This window comes from Haliotis cracherodii, unplaced genomic scaffold (genome assembly GCF_022045235.1).
Source record: "Haliotis cracherodii isolate W230 unplaced genomic scaffold, xgHalCrac1.p SCAF_4, whole genome shotgun sequence".
Classification (NCBI taxonomy): domain Eukaryota; kingdom Metazoa; phylum Mollusca; class Gastropoda; order Lepetellida; family Haliotidae; genus Haliotis; species Haliotis cracherodii.
Genome location: NW_027266297.1, coordinates 27729038 through 27748324, shown reverse-complemented (window position 1 = coordinate 27748324; position 19287 = coordinate 27729038). Strand labels below are relative to the sequence as shown.

The window sequence follows — 19287 nt, the reverse complement described above, 5'->3', positions numbered from 1 at the left end:
AAATGTCAATCTATGTTTGTTTCCTGACGCCACTACCAGCAATACTCATGCCATTTGACAGCGACCTTTGAGCAATCTAATCTGGACCATACATTATATAAACCTCCGGCTTTAGAGTGGGGATAGGTCAAAAAGTAAGACCTCTCGGCCGACGTTTTGACCTATCACCCCTCAGGTCAAACCTCCCCCTCAAACCTCCTCCTCGGTCGCGAACCTTAAAATTCAGTGCTCAGTATCACACGAAATGAATGAATGAATGAATGAATATTGCTTTACGCCGAATCAGCAAGTTTGCGATTGAGGGGACGTTAATTTAGAAGAGGAGTGAATACATAGCACTATCATATTGAAATATGTAAAACAGTTTATTTGTGAATATTTTTATGTCCTTTTATTGTCTCTCATTCGTTTTTCCACAGTGAAAAAATAACAGGGTCATCTCGAGAAGAAACTCCGTATTACCCCGTGTCTGGGTGTATAGAGTATTCAACAGATCTTCCAAAGGGTCGAGGGAGGCGATCTGCCTCCGGTACCTCTCCCTACAACAAACATGATCAGTGTAAATATTTCTGAATATTTAATGACGAAAATGTTCTTTGTATTTAACGAATATTTATGTTCAATGCTTTATAGTTACTCTCTGTTGAGATCAATCTACAATCGGTAAAAAAAAATATATTCAGGATTAAGTCTACATGGCTATAAACACGTATGTACCAAACTTTGTCTCACGCGAATGAAAAACTGCCGACTGGATCTCGCAGATAAATTGTGTTGACCTTCTTTGACGTGGCCTCATTTTTGGACAGATTTTGGAGGCTCTATATGGTGACGCTGCACTATCTGTACGAGTCGAGGCCCTGCCTGTTTATGAAGCCATCTGTCCAGAAACGGGGACAGTTATACAAATGTCGACTCGGGACACATTCGGGGCAGCTTTTAATACATATGGACATGTTTACGTGTAAATACGACGAACTGAATATAACAATGGTAGTCTGACACCCAGATGGAGAGGTATGTGAGTTGATAGATGGATGATGGAGGTTAGATGGATAGATATTACATGAATAGATATGTGAGTGGATGGATGGATGGAGATTGGATGGATGGATGGGGATTGGATGGAGAGATATGTGAGTGGATGGATGGGGATTGGTTGGATAGATATATGAGTATATTGATATGTGAGTGGATGGATGGGGATTGGATGGATAGATATGTAAGTGGATGGATGGGGATTGGATGGATAAATATGTGAGTTGATGGATATGTAAGTGGATGGATGGATGGATAGATATGTGAGTGGATGGATGGATGGGGATTGGATGGATATATATGTGAGTGGATGGATGGGGATTGGATGGATAGATATGTGAGTGGATGGATGGATGGGGATTGGATGGATAGATATGTGAGTGGATGGATGGGGATTGGATGGAGAGATATGTGAGTGGATGGATGGGGATTGGTTGGATAGATATATGAGTATATTGATATGTGAGTGGATGGATGGGGATTGGATGGATAGATATGTAAGTGGATGGATGGGGATTGGATGGATAAATATGTGAGTTGATGGATATGTAAGTGGATGGATGGATGGATAGATATGTGAGTGGATGGATGGATGGGGATTGGATGGATATATATGTGAGTGGATGGATGGGGATTGGATGGATAGATATGTGAGTGGATGGATGGATGGGGATTGGATGGATAGATATGTGAGTGGATGGATGGGGATTGGATGGATAGATATATGAGTGGATGGATGTGTGAGTGGATGGATGGATAGAGATTGCTCGTTGTTTAACGCCACACTCGGGAATATTCCAGTTATGTGACTGTAGTATGTAAATAATCGAGTCATGACGGCGCCTCCACACCCTCGCCCTACCATCAGCAAATCGAAGATTAAATCGGGATTCATCACTGAAGACGACTTGATTCCAGTTCCTCTTGAGTCCATCGTAAGTGTCGCTGTGCCCTCAATTGACGTTGACGTCTGTGTAATTGAGTCAGAATCGGCCCGCAGTATGGCTGTGGTGCTTGAAGGTGAGCAGTTCTCAGACGGTTTCGAACAGTTTGCGCACTCAGTCTAACCCTAAACAGTTCATGTCTGGTTGATGTAGCCGTCAAAAATCGGTTACGGAGGTGCCGTAAGACTATCTGACGACCCTCTGCATGTGACGTCACACGTGGTCGACCAGGCCGAGGGCGATCAGCGGTGGTACCCGTTTGCTGTTGACGCGTCTGTAAATCATAAACAGTCCGTCGACTACAACCCATCGCCCTTGCGACTTCAGCTACAGACGTTCCCGTCTGCAACATGCCAATGGCACGTTCACGTTGCACATTTGAAAGGCGTGGCATGACAAATGGCCGTAAAGACTTTTGTTTTCTTGTGCTTTTCTTTTTTTGTTAATGACTGCTAACAAGTATGGCTGAAAACACGTGCGGTATTATGGCCACGTGACCAGTTGCACGTGAAAAACCACTTTTGTCACTATAGCGCTATGCACATGATTTTGATCGATTCACCTGCACAAAAACGGGTGTTATCTGAAGACAATACGTGGCCATTACTGTTTAAACACACGATAAGGGCCCACAATGATAACTGGTCAAAATGTTAAAATTTTAGGATTGTGAAGTTTTTAATTTGGTTCAGTATAATCAGAATATACATAACAAATGACCGGGTTCGTTATATCTGTAAGTTCGTTATAAGCGTGTTCGTTATAAACGTAGTTTACTGTACTTGCTGAAGATTAATTCTAACTAATATCTTCACGGACGTTATGTGAATGGATGGAAGGATAGAAATGATATGGATAGATATATCAGTTTATCATAATGGGTAGGTTTCTCGGCAGGATAAAGCCAACGGATAAAAACGATATCCGTTGGGGTCATATGCGGCTAGAGATGCAAATATCAAAGGTCAAGTAGGGACTACTTTCAGTGTTTATAAACAAAAATGGCGTCGCCTTTGTCATTCGGCGATCGACTCAGAATTAACCATCGGGAATCTGGATAAACTACAGAGATGATTGCTATCATTATCAAAAGAACAGTCTAATAAACTTAAAATCAGTGTCCAACTGTGACGTCGCTAAGGTATTTTATAAGTTTTAGCAACTTTGGAGATATCAATTTCAAAACAATTTTGCGAGGGCACCAGGCCTAGACAAGCGGGATCAGTAGCCATATCTGTGCTTGTAGACCTCTGCGGCTTGAAACCTTTTCCACAAATTCAAATAGTTGTATTTGTCCGAAATATGTTTGAACTGTTACCTTGTTTCGTTTTGTCGCTGTGTGTACATCTGATTGCACTTTTTAACAACGTTATGACATGACAGGCCGAGTGTCAACAACGTCTGAACGTGGCCGTGATGTCTCATAGACTAAGGTTAGAGTAGCTTCCCTTTGACAAAGGGCAGTTACTCAAGCGGACAGACCGATGGATTGCCACGAAATGCAAGTAAAAACCACTGTTGTTTTGCGGATATGTTGCTTCGCCACTGTATAAAAAACAGATTTCAGTTGGCTATATTGGCTACTGTCACTGTCCGACTGACACATCACTTACCCTGTGACATAATAGATAGTAATGCGCGCATTGCAGGAAAACTCGCAATGTTTAGGTAATATTTGTGAGAGAGGGGAAGCGATTTTTAAACACAGAATTAAAGAATGACATTATGTGATGAAGAGGTTATCACGCTTGTGTGTTTGGGGATGTTAAATATCCTGTATTAGGAATAAACACTATGTATTTAGATCGCCAAGGCTCGCTAAATACAATGTATAATGCAGGATATTTACCATCCCCAAAACACACTCGCGTGATAACCTCTGTGAACGGATCGATGAGACTTTAGGTGGACAGATAGGTGAGTGGATGGAAGAATAAGTGCGTTCATGAGCAGATAGGTGGATACATTGGTGGGTGGATATATAAGCGGGCGGATGTATAGATATATGCGCTGTGCGTCTTAACAATGAAAGCCACAAAACCATTTCCCTAGTCACAAGAAATCTCGGCAAAAAGCATCTTCCCGAGGCAAGAGAGTTAACTGACTTTAAAAGTCCAGTTTCCACCCTTGCCGAACTCGGCTGGAATTCCTTGGCTCGATCGTAGCTATTACGAGTAATGTCCTTTCTCTCCTATTGACCAATCAGATTCAACCTCTCGTATCACTTGCATTTGCTTCAAACAAAACGGTGGCGCCCAGTCAAGACGATCTGATGGATAACCAAGATCTATATTGTGATCAAACGAGTCTTACATGGCGAAGTGCATCAAATTACGTGAGCGCCTTGATTAAAAACATGAAAGGATATAGAAAATATCTGTTGACAACGAGTTAGCGGTGCACATGCTTTGCAAATCCTGCAGTCGACCGAAATCTGCATGACACTTTATGAACCGGCTTTCGATTTCGGTGCGCGATTTTGATTGGACTATGCATAGACACGCTAGTCCAGCCAAAATGTAACTCCATAATACCAGCCTAGTTCGGCAAGGGTGGAAACTGGACTTTTATAGTCAGTTAACTCCCTTGCCTCGGGAAGATGGGCAAAAAGCAGAGTCCTCTGTATCCCCATAAAATCAAGAACATGTGTTTATGAAATACGATCAAATCGTGCTGACATCAAAAGCCATGTGCCATAGCAGCAATGCACATTTAGAGTAATATACAAATGAGCCTTAGTCAAATGAACTAAACTTTCAATGCGGTGGGATAGACAAATGGATACTGCGTTCGCCTTATACGATGAAGATCCGGGCTCGATTCCATGCGTGGGTACTTTATGAGCTCAATTCTGGTGTCCACCGGCGTGATGATGCTTAAATATTGCTAAAAGCGGCGTACAACCACTCTCAGTCACTCACTCACTCACTGCGGCGTGTCACGTCTTCATACATAAGTAACATGTCATGCATAATGATGTTATATCGGTGTTGGTGGGAATAGTCATACACCGCTTTCAGTGATATCAAGTCACAAGAAATGGGTTTACCGATCGAACAGATGGCGAACCATCAATCAATCATACAATCAATCTAGACAATCGTCTAGAATGACGAAACGTCTGTATCAAACTGTCTCAGGAGTATGCAAAAAATGCCACTGGGTCTGGCAGATAAACAGCGTTGATCTCAGTTACAGTTGCCTAGTTTCTGGACAAACCTCATGAATTAAACAAGGATCTCTGTGGTGCAGCTTGTTTATGTGTCCGTCTGACCCCAAACGGGAACAGTTATAATGAGGTCGACTTGCGACACTTTCGAGCCAGCTTATAAAACGTATTGACATGTTTACTGTGTATATACGACATACTGAATACTACCCAAGGGTAGTCTGGCGGTAGAGCGTAACAGGTTTGTGTAGTGACGCAATTATAGCCTACATCTTTTGTTTGTTTTGTTTTTTGTTTAACGCCACACTCAGCGATAATCCAGTTTTGTGACCACGGTCATGGGCCATGCAAACCAGTTTTTGACATTATGTCAAACCATTTGTTTGTTTGTTTGTTTATTTGTTTGTTTGTTTGTTTGTTTAACGCCGCACTCCAATATTCTAGCTACATGACGGCGGTCTGTAAAATAATCGAGTCTGGACCAGACAGTCCAGTGACTGACATCATGAGCATCAGTCTACACAATTGGGATACGATGACAAGTATCAACCAAGTCAGCGAGCCTGACCACCCGATCCCGTTAGTCGCCTCTTCTCTTACCACAACCCACAGTCGCCTTTTACGGCAAGCATGGGTTGCTGAAGACCTGTTCTACCCCGGGTCGTGACGGGTCGTGACTGATGGGTGTAATAGATTAACTGTACATGGGAGGGAGGGGGGACTCGATTTGGGGGTGGGACAGTTAGGCCACGATATGAGTTATCATGTCATATTATGTTTACAACACGTGTGTCTAAATTTAGGCACGAGTGTCGTAAACATAGAATGACATGAACACCAATATATAGAGGTTATCACGCGAGTGTGTTTGGGGTTGGGTATATATCCTGTATTTGGAATAAACATTGTATTTTGCGAGGATTGGCAGGATATTTACCATCCCCAAAACGCACTCGCGTGATAACCTCTGTATATTGGTGATAAACTCTTTATCATGTAATGTCATTCTTCAGTATCTGTGTTCGACCATCTCTTCCCAACTCTCACAAACATTACCTAAAGATTGCAAGTTTTCCTTGAATGTGCGCAATAATATATATTAAGTCAGAAGGTAAGTGATGTGTCAGTCGGACAGTGACAGTAGCCAATATAGTTCCATCTGAAATCTGTTTCTTAAACAGTGGCGTAACTACATATATGCAAAATAACAACTGTCTACACAAATTGTTTCTACTTGCCTTTCGCGGGCGATCATCGGTCTGTTCGCTAGAGTAACTACCCTTATCGAAGGGAAGCTACTCTAACCCTCCTTTATGAGACGTCGCGGCCACAGTCAGACTTCGTTGACTGTTGTCCTGTCCTCTCATAACGTTACAAAGTGTAGTCAGGCGTACACACAGCGACAAAACGAAACAAGGTAACAATTCTGACATATTTCGGGCAAATCTAGCTGTTTTAATTTGGGGGAATGGTTCCAAGCCGCTGAGATCGACAAGTACAGAAATGGAAAACTGATCCCGCTTGGCTAGCCTCGTGTTCTCGCAAATTGTTTCGCAATTTATATCGCCAAAGTTGCTAAAACTTGAAAAATGTCTTAGCTACGCCACAGTAAAACACTGACTTTCCTTATATTATACTGTTCTTTTGGTGATGATAGAACTTCTCCGAATGACGCTTGTTTACAAACACTCACTCTGAAAGTAGTCCCTACTTGACCTTTGACATTTGCATTTCTATCCGCATATGACCCGAACGAATATAGTTTTTATCCATTGGATTTATCCTGCCGAGAAACCTAACCATTATATGATCAAATGTTCTATTTATTACCGAAGAAGATGTCTACATACAGAGACGAGTTTTAGTGTTTACCTACAAGGACAGCAAGTCGCAACAGCAGTGGAACCACAACTTGACGAATGACGTCAACAATCATCCGCATGACGTCGTTTCGTTCCGACCTCAGGTCACAATAAGATTCGAATGACGTCAACAATACGCTGTATTATTACTTGCCCGTGAAGAGATCACCCGTTTAATAAACGTACAGCTGTATTACACATCGTGTAATACCAAAACACGTGCTTATGTACTCTCGGAACACGTTTCACGAACAAGTATTGAAAGCTCTCAACATCCCTTGGCTTATTCATCGACATTGCGTGTGGAGATGATCGATCACTGAGAGGAGCTTATGCACACTCGATGACCCTAAGCTGGTTCCCGGCTCCCTATGCGCGTCGTCAACTTGCGCCAAGCTAGGAGCCGGTACAGGCTAAAATAAAAAACACTCAGCAATTACAATTTAAAGTTTGAAGGTCTTTCCCGCAGCAGATGGTGGCACATCTAACAAAATGACTAAAGTAGTTTGTGACGTTTGTCAGTGGAGGCTTTTGTAGAAGGGTAGCGCTTCGTCTAAAAATAGCGACCAATGAAAAATTACATAACATAGTGTATGTTTAATATTTCGAAGGCGCTCACAGCCATTGTCTTATTGGCCTGTACCGGCTCCTATATTGTGATATTGGAGACGGGGCCCAGCTTATCGATGACCCAAGCAACCTTGTTGCTAGGTTGACGTCACATGGCATTGTTTCGCCGTAGGATCTTGCAACAAAATTCCACAAATTACGTCATCGGGTATTGTGACGTGATTGTAAACTTTGAGGTGCAAGGCCCCGTTCCACAAGGCGATCGTACGGTAGCGCATAGACAGTCGTTGGTCTAAAGTAAAGTATATGAGTTGCGATAACCTTAACGCTACGATAATTTTGTGGAACGGACGCCTGAATTCTAAAGGTGGACCGTTGAATGGTATTAGATTCATACGTTTCAACTTTTGACGTATTTGAAGTATTACTGTGTTAACTCAGTTGGATTATGCCGTGGATCGTGTAGGTGTCAGCCTATTCACTCTCAGCAGTATAATTCTAAAAACGTTATGAATGGCCAGTGATAAATAAAATACTAAACTCGCTCCCGTGTAAAACCAATTTTATAAAACTCGTGAATAGTTGTGGTATCTGACTCGCTTTCGCTCGTCAGATACCAGAACTATTCACTCGTTTCATAAAATTGGTATTACACGGGGGTTCGTTTAGTATTCTATATTTATCGTGACGTCATATGGCCCGAGGGCACATATGGTTTTTATGAACCCCGATATAATTGCCCTTGTAGGTAATAATATTAGTTGTGGTGTCTTTAATTGCCGTATACGATGTCATATAAGGTAAGCAGAAAAGATATTTGGCGAGGCGTGAGCCGATCCTAATATTTTTCTGCTAACCTAATCTGACACCGTATACGGCATTTAAAGACACCATGACGAATTTATTATGCCGATATGTTTAAACTGTTTTGTATCGTTATGGCACATGTCATGTCAAAATGAAAACTTGAAAAATGAACACTTACAACTGGTATTAATAAGAGGACCAGGGTCCCGTTCCTCAAAGCGATCTTAGCACTACGATGATCGTAAACCTATGTTAAAGTATGGGACTTACGATCACCTTAGTGCTAAGATCGCTTTGAGGAACGGGGCCCAGTACATGTTTCCGATCCAACGCTTTAATGTAAACATAAACGTTAACAATGGAATGTATAACGCACACAATGTGAACGTTTAAACAAGTGTTATAGCTAAAATTATCATAAAACATTTCGCATGTTATCAGAAATATGCGGGACACTGCAACGTGATAGCAGTCCACATGTCCCTAACTAAGGGCTGCTATCTACTTTATTGCTATGTGACGTCATTGGCGTCATGTTTCTTGTTTCTGAGGTCATCCTATATAATGTTCTGTGACGTTGCTATTTGTAAATCAGTGACCTCGGTTGTGGGCTTTTTTTTCTCTGTGTTAATTAATAAAGTCACGAAGGTGTTTTTTTTTTAATTAATGATTTTGCACAACACAATTAAATGATATTTAAACACAAAACAGTGTTGAATAACGAATTTCTGTACCAGATTTTTCAGGTGAAATATGTGAGATGGCTGCTGGAAAATCCAAAGTGGCTGCTACTGACGGTATACGGTCTCATTTTAGGTCAGTAACAATCAGGCACATTTGGGGTTCGTAGTTCAGCTCTCTGATTGGTCAATCTCACGTTGAGGCATAATGATTACAGCTGTGTGCGTGGATGGATAACTGAGTGGATAGATAAGTGGGTAGAATGAATATGTGTCATGTGAACGTGAATGAATAGATATGTGTGTGTAAGTAGATGATTGGATAAGTGATTAACTGATAGATAAGTGAATCGGTGGATGGATCAGTGATTAGATGTATAGATAAGTGAGTAAATGGGTGGATCAGTGATTAGATGTATAGATAAGTGAGTAGGTGGATGGATCAGTGATTAGATGTATAGATAAGTGAGTAGGTGGATAGATTAGTGATCAGATGGATAGATATGTGATTAGGTGGATAGATCAGTGATTAGATCAAAGATAAGTCAGTAGATGGGTGGATCAGTGATTAGATCTATAGATAAGTGAGTATGTGGATGGATCAGTGATAAGATGTATAGATAAGTGAGATAATGGATGGATTGGTGATTAGATTATTGATAGATGGAAGTGTGGGTAGATGATAGATAAGTTCATATATGGATGGGTAAGCGAGTAGATGGATAGATACGTGGGAGACGTAGAGATAAATGCGTGGGTGAGTTGCTGCATAGATATGTGAATGGATGAGTAGAGGCATATATAGGTGGGTAGATTGATAGATAAGCGTAGATGATCGATGAGAGATATGTGGATAGATAAGTGCGTGGATTACCAGCTGTTAAGTAATTGATAGATAAGTGGTTATGGGGGTAGCTAAGTGCGTGTATTAATTAGTGAATGGTTGATAAGAGCGTGGGTGAGTAGGTGATGGATAGCTAAGTAGGAGGACAGATAGATAAGTGAGTAGATGGATAGAAAGAGGGTGGATGGATGAATGGGTAAATGGTGGGTAAGTCGTTAGATGGATGAATAAGTGAGTAGATTGATGGATAAGGGAGTAGACTGATTGATACTTGATTAGATGGATATATAAGTGGGTAGATGGCTAGATAAGTGAGTGAACGAGTAGATGATAGATAAATGGGTAGAAAGGTGTGTAGATTAGTAGCAGGGTAAATAAGGGCATGGATGAGTAGACGATAGATAAGGGAGTAGATGGATAGATAAGGTAGTATATTGATGAAAAAAGTGAGTAGATGGATTGATAAATGAGTAGATGGATAGAACAGTTTAGATTGGTAGATAAGTGGGTAGATGGATGGATAATTGAGAAGATAATAGATAAGTGAGTAGGTGGATGGATAAGTGCGCGGTTATGTATATACTGGATAAGTGAGTAGGTGGATGGATAAGTGCGCGGTTATGTATATAATGGATAAGTGATAAGATGGGTAGATCAACATAAGCGTGGGTTGTTTGGCAGGGGGATCTCAGGGGGCACAGATAGAAAGATGGAGTGAGTGGGTGGAAGTGTGAAGGAATACTAATCAGATAATCAATATCCAAACTGACAGACGGGAAAATATATCTTCTTCAACGCAACTATATCTGGTTAATTCGTATTTTTTAATAAATAGCTATTATCCTAAGTAAAACATTCCAGTGACGTAAATATGAAAAATGAAGACTAGATAACGTTGCATGTCCCGGGTCGTTTAGAATATTCAAAGCGCGGTGGTTTTCCCATCTCATAATTGTCTTCGTCAATATAGCTATCATAGAAATAAGCAGAACGTCAGAAGCATGCTTGCTTCTCCTTCAATAGAAAGATGGATCCCACCCCCGCAAATCAAATATCACTGATCCCTCTATGGAATAGTTAAAGGCACCACATGAATGAAGAACTGATGTCTTTCAGGAATTGTTGAACCCCTATCATGTATATTCTTAGATGAGACATTCATTAATGTAAATCATATATAGCGGTCTGTTTAAGAATTTAATTACATTGGTTGATAAACTTATCAAGAAGAATCTGGCTTCCTCAGAGCCTCATAGATACATGACACAAAAAAACAACATCCAAGTTGGAGACACAGCGAGATCTAAAATTGAGATGAAATCTTGATGAGTGAGTGAGTTGGGGTTAACGCCGCTTTATACAGTATTACAGTTATAGCGCGGCGTGGCCCATGTGGGAGGAACGGAAATCTTGATGAGTGAGTGAGTTGGGTTTAACGCCGCTTTTAACAGTATTACAGTTATAGCGCGGCGTGGCCCATGTGGGAGGAACGGAAATCTTGATGAGTGAGTGAGTTGGGTTTAACGCCGCTTTTAACAGTATTACAGTTATATCGCGGCGTGTCAGCTTAATGTGGGAGGAACGGAAATCTTGATGAGTGAGTGAGTTGGGTTTAACGCCAATTTTAACAGTAATACAGTTATAGCGCGGCGTGTCAGCTTAATGTGGGAGGAACGGAAATCTTGATGAGTGAGTGAGTTGGGTTTAACGCCGCTTTTAACAGTATTACAGTTATATCGCGGCGTGTCAGCTTAATGTGGGAGGAACGGAAATCTTGATGAGCGAGTGAGTTGGGTTTAACGCCAATTTTAACAGTATTACAGTTATATCGCGGCGTGTCAGCTTAATGTGGGAGGAACGGAAATCTTGATGAGTGAGTGAGTTGGGTTTAACGCCGCTTTTAACAGTATTACAGTTATATCGCGGCGTGTCAGCTTAATGTGGGAGGAACGGAAATCTTGATGAGCGAGTGAGTTGGGTTTAACGCCAATTTTAACAGTATTACAGTTATATCGCGGCGTGTCAGCTTAATGTGGGAGGAACGGAAATCTTGATGAGTGAGTGAGTTGGGTTTAACGCCGCTTTTAACAGTATTACAGTTATATCGCGGCGTGTCAGCTTAATGTGGGAGGAACAGATATATTATAACTATTTGCATAAAACGATGGTGTATATATTAACTGTTAGATAAAATTATTGTGTGTTAGCCGATCGCCAAATTCTCTTGCCAACAGTTACATTCAGAAACATTTCGGCGACAAACATACTGATAGATGCTAATCATGCCCAGTCATTATACATGGTTTATCTTAATTAGTCGCTGATAGGTGATTAAAGAAATTAACAAATTAACAGAAAATGGCTTCCAGGGGAGGGAGCCGCAGTCAGACGCAGACGGGTACACTACTATTCACAGTTATAAAAGTTTAACATGGATTGTGTACAAAACAGGTTTTAAGTTAAATACTCAAATGTGAAGAGAAATTCGATTAAAAAAGTTGAATACCCTCTAAAACATATTCACTCAGAAATATTCAAAAATTAAATGTTCTTTAACTCTATTTCCTGCATTTGGGGACCGTTTATGTTATATTATATTTGTAACAAATATTGGTAATTTATTTATGATATAATTTTAATAGTCATATATATATATATATACTTGTACCATATATATTTATATATACTTCACACGGCGAGCCGACCTAAATGAAATAATTGTGAGCGCAGTTTCCTTACGTCACTAACCATCTACCGCTAATATCCTAAAGTGCGTAAAAGATTCCGATTTAGACAGTAAATATCATGTTAGACCGTGTAGAGTTTGAATTAATAATTTACTGCATAGATAATCAATTGAGGTTTACTTATTTAAAAAAGTCGGTTTTGTAGGTGCCAAAAAAACTTTTTTTAGGTGAAAGAAATTTGTTTTTCTGCTACAAAGGTAGTTTCGTCCCTGGGTACACACGCTGCTATAAATAGCCGCTCGCAGTCACCTGCAGCTGACTGCCAATCCTTTCCCGGATTGTAACCTCGTGATCGACGCCATTCGTCACCACTCGCCCCTTTCCGTAACCTGTTATTCGGCTTGTCCCGGAATAACACGAGTTGGTCACGAATGCGATGCGTATTGGTGTTGTCACGCATGCAGCTATCTTCGTTAATAAAAAATCGCGTATTTAAAGATTCTTTTTCAAGTGGGGAGGACCATTGCTCTTTAGTTGCTACAGGTGTGCATATCAGTGAATCGCCTGTCTTACAATAGAAGCTGCATTGCCAAGGTATTCATTTGCTCACGCCAAGGTGTTCTCAGAGGTGAAACGCGAGAGTTTATTGTTTTCTGCCAGTGTACATCGGCGTACATACGTGCCATGGGCGGATACAGAAGGGGGTGCGGGGGGTCGCTGACTTGGTTGATGCATATCATCGTATCCCAATTACGTGGATCGATGCTCATGGTATCAATCAATGGATTGTCTGGTCCAGACTCGATTATTTATAGACCGCCGTCATATAGCTGGAATATTGCTGAGTGCGGCGTTAAACAACAAACAAACAAACGTACCATCTTGTAACGTCTTTAGGTATGACTGGGCCGACCCACCAACCATCCGCTCCCCGTGCAGACACTCCGTCCACTACACCATGGAGGCGTTTGGGAAATATATGTGAAAACAGTCAATGGCAAGATAACATCCCCGTCATTTGACATACTCTCAGGTATCTCGGGGATATCAGGTAAGGAAAATCCTTACCAGGCATAAAGCGGTTCGGGGAACAAAGGCATGGCTTCAATGGAGGTTTCTAAAGCCGTACAATAAACCCGAGTCACGTTACATCAATGTTCTGAAGTACAGTGCAATTGAAGGATAATACTTCATGTGATTTCTGTGCATCACTGCATCAAATAAATTCCACTGGCAGACATACTCAAACACATTCAATTGGCTTAAACACATAAATATGTCCATTTTGCTGAAAGGGATTGTCTGCTACCTGTAAGGCGTTGGAATTGAAATCTATTGAGGGCAACGTTTTATAATTCCTTTTACTTCGAATAAAGGCGTCATACAGACGAGACTCCATATAATACTACACTCAATGACATTCATTTTTGGGGGGTATGTCAATGTATTTAAATATGAACCTTGTATGTCTGTTACCGCAAGGAATATGTCATGTTATCAAAAGGGTTCAAGAACTAATCTTGGCACGATTAAAGTTTGGAATGTTCTTTTACCATCTACGTCAGTGGCGAATGGTCATAAGTCACGATTAATATTTGTTAAGGGCGAGTCGGTAGACTCAGTCACCTGAGGCGCAGAAACATGCTGTGCAGAGTTGCGTCCCTTATGTGTGCCTGGATCCTATGATGGTGGGTTCGAATTCCAGATTCGCCACGAACACGGTTAAGGTCCTGACAAACCTAGCAACATAATCAGGACGTACCGGGATTTAAACCCTCAATCATGGATTTCTGAAATGCCAAATGGACGCAGGTCCGCAAGAGAATGACGACACCTTAGACGACTGACCACCTTAGCATTTAGTGGTTCGACATATCACCATGATGTGGGCATATAATGCGAGACTGACCCCTCAACACGCCTTACCTGTGACGCCGAGTCCTTGAAACTGTTTCTCCACAGATTCGGTCGAGAGATGCGCACTGCCTACTTCCGAGTGTCAATCACGGCCACTGGATCACCCGTTGTATCAGAGCATTGTCCTAGTGAACACTGAGCTTCAGATCGCAGATAAAGAAATCCACCTCTGCTATCATCTTTTTTAACCACACTCTGGACATAATCTTATCAGTAGTATGCCTTGTCGATTTTCTGTCGTCTAGTCTGGAATTTGGGCGAACAAACAGAGATAGCGTATGAAAAGAAAATGTCTTAAAGAGTTACTGGCCGTGTCCTTCCATCTGTCAAACCCCGTATTTTGAGTCAGACTCGATACATAGGCTTGTGCCTGCTATATGTTTTGTTTGTTTATTGTTAAATGCCGCATCAGAAATATACCAGCTATATGACGGCGCTCTGTAAATATTCGAGTCTGGATCACACAAGCCAGTAATTGATATCATGAGAATCGATCCACGCAATAGGGATACAATGACATGCTTCGACCAGGACAGCGAGCCTGACCACCCGATCCCGTTAGTCGCGGTTTTTATCATGTGTTTGATTTTCGATTGAAAATATCTTAAGTTAATACTCCTATATGGTTTTATTTTTTAAATATAATTTGATTTAAAAAATTTTTAAATTAAAAGTAATCGCATATTTGGTGCACTACTGATTGGTATTTTAGGCATCCAATGCATTTGCTTTTTTCGGCACAAATGTACAACATCTCCAAACACGATAGGGGTCATGTGGTTGCAAATTCCTTAACCAAGTCTTCATTGAACCAATTTATTTTTATTCAAAATTACACAGCCACAGATTACTTTTTACAAACTGAAGCAGGAATGAGTGATGGTAACATAGACATAATCAAATTTAACAACAGTTCTTTTAACTTTCAATTACATAAAAATCAAACAAGGTATACTTTCTTTTCCCCCTTAATTTATTAATAAATTATATAAATGTAAAACATTTCGAATCTGGACCAGTCAATCCAGTGATTGAGATCATGACCAAACGGTCCACGCTGACGGGGTACGATGACATGCAAATCAAACCAAATCAACTAGGCTGACCCCCCGACCCCTGAAACAGCCTCATACAAGCACAGGGGGCATCCCTTGGTCACGCCAGAGACCAATGATTGTGGGTTCGAATCCCGATTCGCCCCGATTATGTTTCAAGGTTTGTCAGCACCATACCCGTGCTCGTGGGTTTCACCGAACTGGTAAACGTGTGAGACCTGCATCATTTCGGGCTTTCCTCCCACATTAAGCTGACACGCCGCGATATAACTGGAATACTGTTAAAAGCGGCGTTAAACCCAACTCACACACTCACTCATACAAGCACAGGTTGCTGAGTACCTTTCTTTGTACCCGGATTCCTAGCGGGGTCATATACCAATAACACATACGAGGCGTTATCAAAGGGCACACAAGCCAAAGCGTGGAAGGTACGTGAGGAGATGACCTGTAGCTGTGTCAACTGACCCACGGACTGCCAATTGGCTACAGCTCTTCATATGTCATACTGAACTACACTAACGTGGCCATTAACCGGACCAGTCTGACCACAGATTTACATAAGTGTGGGGGCGGTCGGGTAGCCTAGTGGTTAAAGCGTTCGCTCGTCACGCCGAAGACCCGGGTTCGAATCCCGACATGGGTACAATGTGTGAAGCCCATTTCTGGTGTCCCCCGCCGTGATATTGCTGGAATATTGCTAAAAGCGGCGGGTTTTTTAAACCATACTCACTCACTCATAAGAACAGATGATTTGTATTCGCTTTGAAGAATTATTATTATTATATAGCTGGAATATTGCTCAGTGCGGCGTTAAACAACCAACAAACACTCACTCTAACCACATACAACATCAAAGTTTTATCATAAACTTGTATTATGAATTAATATGTTCTGGAATCAGGATACAGCCTATCCCATCTACACCAGTCGTTAAGTGCGCGTTATTTTGGGGGTTATTTATAGAAGGCAAAGTGCAAAGACGTGTATTGAATTTCGTTATCGTGCAGTAAACATTGTTTTTCACTATGACTGTCTCAGTCACTTTAAAAATATATTAATAATTTTTACAAATGTGGTTAGTCGATCCAACCTCAAATACGAAAAAATAGTCGGTGACTCCCAAAATGCATATCCGTAAAATAAACCACATGCTGACTAGTTGATTACACCAGATGGGGAACTTCAAACAGGTACAACTTCATCCCATGTAGACCTTTTATGTGATATCATCCCAAAGACATGTTCTATTTTCAGCATATCTAATCGTATGTCGCTAGTTTACTCAATGGAATGACTAATAAATATTCGCCCACACACCAGCGTTGACCTCGAGAGCATGCCCAGAAGGCAGGCCGGATGCATTCATAAAAACTGTCAATGTCTCTTACGGTTTTTGTTTTCTAGGTCACTCAGACATGTGCCCCTCTCTGGATTTGTATTTTTTTAAATAACTATGAAAATATTTAGAGTGGTCGTATATTTTATTATCCGGCTCTGATTGCGCAAAGCGATCGCAGCCCTACGACTCCTATATTTAAAACATAGACTTGTTATAGACTTGCCTTCAGATTTCTTTGTGAAAGAAATCCCCTGTATATTATTTGAGGCAACGAATGCCGACTAGTTGACTAAAACTAGCTAACTGAAATAAATGCGAGTACGAAATGATTAAATACATAAGATAGAGATATATGTTGTATAACATTTACCTTTTTCCCCGCTATTGTCCCATTGCTATATCTAAAGTTGGTAACGGGGCGGTCGGGTAGCCTAGTGGTTAAAGCGTTCGCTCGTCACGCCGAAGACCCGGGTTCGATTCCCGATATGGGAAAGCGGCGGCGTAAAACCATACTCACTCACTCACTCACTAAAGCTGGTAACGTTAAAGGACTTGAGATAGGCACGTTTTTTACAACGCTTTAGCAATATCTTTGTTCGTGAAGAACTCCTCGCTCTGTTTAACTGGTCAGTTGGAACTACAAAGCTTCAGCGATCACATATAGTGGCGTCCCCGTTGCGCGGATCTCGTTTTTCTAGACTTTGAGCTGGAGCGTCTAGATCTTCAGGACTCCGGTGTGCAGATCTCGTGTTTCTGGATTTTGAGTGTCTAGATCTTCGAGATTCATTTGTGCGGATCTCATTTTTCTGGAGTCTGGGCATCTATATCTTCAGGACCCCGTTATTCAGGACCCTGTTAGTCAATACAAAGTTAGTCTGTACCGTATTCATCTGGACCTGGTTTATCTTGGGACCTGGTTTATCTTGGGGCATGGTTTATCTCGACCTTGCTAATCTGGACCTCGTTTGTCAGGACCTCGTGAGTCTCAACCTCGTTAATCGGGACCTTAATAATATGGACATCGTTGGTCAGGATATTGTCAGTCTTTACCTCTCTAAAAACTGGCTTCTATCATCTTTAATTTGGTTGTTGTTTTACCCCGCATTCAGAAATATTCCAGCAACACCACAGCTATAAAACTCGATACGTCACGGAACCAGATCAGTGGAGTCGCCTCTTAGGGAGCAGCTTAAAATGTCAGGATTAAAAATATTTTCCATAACTTTTGATACCTACCCCTACGCACCCAAATCCCAACTTAATTGTGAAAATGTAGACAACCCCAAGAAATTATTTTGTGAAACGAATCCCATTCCTCAATAATTAATAAACTATTGAGATTATGTTGGGGTGGTTGGGGTCTCCGCAAGGTCACATCAATGTACTCAAACGATAAAAAAATTAATCATAGAATGCTCACCGATAGAACGTTGTCATCTCTTAGTGATAGTACGACTGGATTACGTTCTGTAAAGGTTTGTCCTCCTCAATGCTCAGAGGTGAATTCCTACTTGCCAGGATCCGCTTATTCTGGTTCGAACCCGTGATTAGCACAGTTAATATCCTTTGTCTGTCATAGGGACCACCATACAGTGTCATCAAAGTCGTAAACGTCTGCGGCTAGAGCTTTCTCCCTGAATATCTTAACCTTCTGTGATAGACGTTGAACATGAACTCGTTCACTCACCTCTTGTTTCCAGGACGACAAATGATTGTGCAAGATGTAAGCGTCATGTCTTGATTGTCCTTAAGTTACCAAGTACAAAAAGTACATTCAAGCTTTCCGCGATTATTTGCCTTATTTACCTGTACTAATCATTAGTCCTGATAACACAATCTACAGTTATCCATTCACTCATTAGCGATAGCCTACTGACATTTCCGATCCAAGCACATCACACTGGCCATATATTAACAAAGCTACTTACGGGCATAATGCCCAGAGAACGCTCTGCCGACTGACTACTTCCTGTCAGGGTGACACACTCTCCGTTTACCCCGTGGGGATTCCTGGTTAGAACAGCTTCCTAGAGTGAGTGAGTGAGTTATTCCAATTATACCACGGTAGGAAGGATGATGCAGGTCTGAGACTTTTACCACTTACACGTAGGTGAGGTTCCTAGAAACCTGTGTTGGTCGTAAGAGACGACCAAATGGATTCGGTGGTCGTGACTTGGTTTATGGCGTGTCATCGTACCCCCACGGCTACGTTGCTCGCAATATCGATCACTGGATTTTTTAGACTCTATAATTTACAGGCTGCTGTTATATAATTATAATAATGCTTAGTGTCGCTTTAAATAACAAACGACAGAACAAACACTTGTAGTTCACGGATCGATCGACCGTTAATTATTGGATTAAGTATTTGT

At 41.3% G+C, this 19287-nt stretch overlaps 1 long non-coding RNA gene across 1 annotated transcript; it reads right to left on the bottom strand.

Annotated features, from left to right (window-relative positions):
• Positions 1-379: 379 nt before the first annotated feature.
• Positions 380-14604, bottom strand: LOC139480526 (uncharacterized). Its single transcript, XR_011654422.1, has 3 exons — positions 14528-14604; positions 733-880; positions 380-539 (listed from the first exon to the last, which is right to left on the bottom strand). It is a non-coding gene; the product is annotated as an uncharacterized lncRNA (long non-coding RNA).
• Between the last annotated feature and the right edge of the window lie 4683 nt (positions 14605-19287).